Source organism: Arachis hypogaea, chromosome 12 (genome assembly GCF_003086295.3).
Source record: "Arachis hypogaea cultivar Tifrunner chromosome 12, arahy.Tifrunner.gnm2.J5K5, whole genome shotgun sequence".
Lineage (NCBI taxonomy): Eukaryota > Viridiplantae > Streptophyta > Magnoliopsida > Fabales > Fabaceae > Arachis > Arachis hypogaea.
The window spans coordinates 39,749,232-39,753,070 of NC_092047.1; the positions used below are offsets into that span (position 1 = coordinate 39,749,232).

Consider the following 3,839-nt stretch of genomic DNA (forward strand, 5'->3'; position numbering starts at 1 on the left):
TGCTATTGCTAAACCTGTATCTTCCACCATTATTAAAGCCTTGTTGAGGCTTTTGTTGATCCTTCCATGAGAGATTTGGATGATTTCTCCATGATGGATTATAGGTGTTTCCATAAGGTTCACCTAAGTAATTTACCTCTGCTATTGCAGGGTTCTCAGGATCATAAGCTTCTTCTTCAGAAGATGCCTCTTGAGTACTGTTGGATGCAGCTTGCATTCCATTCAGACTCTGAGAAATCATATTGACTTGCTGAGTCAATATTTTGTTCTGAGCCAATATGGCATTCAGAGTATCAATTTCAAGAACACCCTTCTTCATAGACGTCCCATTGCTCACAGGATTCCTCTCAGAAGTGTACATGAACTGGTTATTAGCAACCATGTCAATGAGTTCTTGAGCTTCTGCAGGCGTTTTCTTTAGGTGAATGGATCCACCTGCAGAAGTATCCAATGACATTTTAGCTAATTCAGATAGACCATCATAGAATATATCCAGGATGGTCCATTCTAAAAGCATGTCAGAAGGACACTTTTTGGTCAGTCCTTTGTATCTCTCCCAAGCTTCATAGAGGGATTCACCTTCTTTCTATCTAAAGGTCTAAATATCCACTCTAAGCTTACTCAGCTTTTGAGGAGGAAAGAACTTGGCTAAGAAAGCCTTGACCAGCTTATCCCAAGAGTTCAGGCTATCCTTAGGTTGAGAGTCCAACCATATTCTAGCTCTGTCTCTCACAGCAAAAGAGAAAAGCATGAGCCTGTAGACTTCAGGATCTACTCCATTAGTCTTAACAGTATCACAGATCTGCAAGAATTCAGTTAAGAACTGAAAAAGATCTTCAGATGGAAGTCCATGAAACTTGTAGTTCTGCTGCATCAGAGAAACTAATTGAGGTTTAAGCTCAAAATTGTTTGCTCCAATGGCAGGAATGGAGATGCTTCTTCCATGTAAATTGGAATTAGGTGCAGTAAAGTCACCAAGCATCCTCCTTGCATTATTATTATTTTCGGCTGCCATCTTCTCTTCCTGTTCGAAAATTTCTGAAAGGTGCTTGCTGGATTGTTGTAATTTAGCTTCTCTTAGTTTTCTCTTTAGAGTCCTTTCAGGTTCTGGATCTGCTTCAACAAGAATGTTCTTGTCCTTGCTCCTGCTCATATGAAAAAGAGGGACAGAAAAATAATAATAATAGGGATCCTTTTTACCACAGTATAGAGGTCCCTGTGTGAGTAGAAGAACAGAAGAAAAAAATTCGAACACTGATGGAAGAGGGGGTTCGGATTTTTTTTGTGAGTGAGGAAGAGATAAATAAACAAATAGAAGAAGATGAGAGGGGGGAGTGAATTTTCGAAAATAATTTTTTTGAAAAGGAGTTAGTGATTTTTGAAAATAGTTTTTGAAAAAGGTTAGTAATTTTTTTGAAAATTTAAAATCAAAAGTTAAAATAATTAGTTAATTAAAAAGAAATTTTGAAAAAGAGGGAAGATATTTTCGAAAATTAGAGAGAGAGAGTTAGTTAGGTAGTTTTGAAAAAGATAAGAAACAAACAAAAAGTTAGTTAGTTAGTTGAAACAAATTTTGAAAATCAATTTTGAAAAGATAAGAAGTTAGAAAGGATATTTTAAAATCAAATTTTGAAAAAGATAAGATAAGAAGATATTTTTGAAAAGATATGATTGAAATTAGTTTTTGAAAAAGATTTGATTTTTAGAATCACAATTAATGACTTGATTCACAAGAAATCACAAGATATGATTCTAGAACTTAAAGTTTGAATCTTTCTTAACAAGTAAGTAACAAACTTGAAATTTTTGAATCAAGACATTAATTGATGATGTTATTTTCGAAAATTAGGAGATAAAGATAAGAAAAAGATTTTTGAAAAATATTTTTTTTTTGAATTTTCGAAAATAACTAAGAAAAATAAAAAAGATTTGATTTTTGAAAAAGATTTTGAAAAAGATAAGATTTTTAAATTGAAAATTTGATTTGACTCATAAGAAACAACTAAATTTTTTTTAAAAAAAATTTTGAAAAAATCAAATCTAATTTTCGAAATTTATGAGAAGAAAAAGGAGAAGATATTTTTTTGATTTTTTGAATTTTTATGATGAGAGAGAAAAACATTAAAAATGATGCAATGCATGAAAGTTATGGATCAAAACAATGAGTGCATGCAAGAATGCTATGAATGTCAAGATGAACACCAAGAACACTTTGAAGATCATGATGAACATCAAGAACATATTTTTGAAAAATTTTTAATGCAAAGAAAATATGCAAGACACCAAACTTAGAAATCTTTCATGTTCAGACACTATGAATGCAAAAATGCATATGAAAAACAAGAAAAGACACAAATCATGAAAACATCAAGATCAAACAAGAAGACTTACCAAGAACAACTTGAAGATCATGAAGAACACTATGAATGCATGAATTTTTTTCGAAAAATGCAAGATGAGTATGAAATTGACACCAAACTTAAAAATTGACTCAAGACTCAAACAAGCACACAAAAATATTTTTGATTTTTATGATTTTCTAAAATTTTTTTTGTATTTTTATTTTATATTTTTCGAAAATTATTTTGAAAAAGAAAAATAAGGATTCCAAAATTTTTAATATGAATTTCAGGAATCTTATGCTCTTTAGACTAAAGCTCCAATCAAAGGGTCAGGCATGGCTTAATAGCCAGCCAAGCTTTAGTATGTAACTCAGACATGACACGCCTAACATGCCCTATCCAGAAGAATTAGACATGGCTTTACAGCCAGCCAGGCTTCAACATGCTTCATAAAACACTAGAATTCATTCTTAAAAATTCTGAAGAAAAATATATTTTTGAAAACATTTTTTTTTAAATTTTTTTTTTTCGAAAACAAAGGAGAAAATTTTGAAAGATTTTTGAAAAATTTTTTGAAAATAAAACAAAATAAAATTACCTAATTTGAGCAACAAGATGAACCGTCAGTTGTCCAAACTCGAACAATCCCCGGCAACGGTGCCAAAAACTTGGTGCACGAAATTGTGATATCAGGCAACGGCGCCAGAAACTCTGTACGCACGTCTTATTAAATCATTTTTCATTCACAACTTCGATACAACTAACCAGCAAGTGCACTGGGTCGTCCAAGTAATAAACCTTACGTGAGTAAAGGTCGATCCCACGGAGATTGTTGGTATGAAGCAAGCTATGGTCACCTTGTAGATCTCAGTCAGGCGGATATAAAATAGTTATGGAGTTTTCGAAAATATATAATAAAATAAGGATAGAAATACTTATGTAAATCATTGGTGAGAATTTCAAATAAGCACATAGAGATGCTTTCGTTCCTCTGAACCTCTGCTTTCCTGCTGTCTTCATCCAATCAATCCTACTCCTTTCCATGGCTGGCTTTATGTAAGGACATCACCGTTGTCAATGGCTACTTTTAATCCTCTCTGGAAAATGGTCCGATGCGCTGTCACTGCATGGCTAATCGTCTGGAGGCATCACCCTTGTCAATGGCTGCATCCTATCCTCTTGTGAAAATGGTCCAAATGCTCTGTCACAGCACGGCTAATCATCTGAGGTTCTCGATCATACTAGAATAGGATTCACCCTCCTTTTGCGTCTGTCACTACGCCCAGCATTCGCGAGTTTGAAGTTCGTCACAGTCATTCAATCCCAGAGTCCTACTCGGAATACCACAGACAAGGTTTAGACTTTCCGGACTCTCATGAATGCCGCCATCAATCTAGCTTATGCCACGAAGATTCTGATTAAGAGATCCAAGAGATACTCATTCAATCTAAGGTAGAACGGAAGTGGTTGTCAGGCACGCGTTCATAGGGAATGATG

General features: G+C 34.0%; 1 non-coding gene across 1 annotated transcript; it reads left to right on the plus strand.

Annotated features, from left to right (window-relative positions):
• The first annotated feature begins 511 nt into the window (after positions 1-511).
• LOC112732164 (small nucleolar RNA R71) lies at positions 512-619 on the plus strand. Its single transcript, XR_003167901.1, has one exon. It is a non-coding gene; the product is annotated as a small nucleolar RNA R71 (small nucleolar RNA).
• The last annotated feature ends 3,220 nt before the right edge of the window (positions 620-3,839 follow it).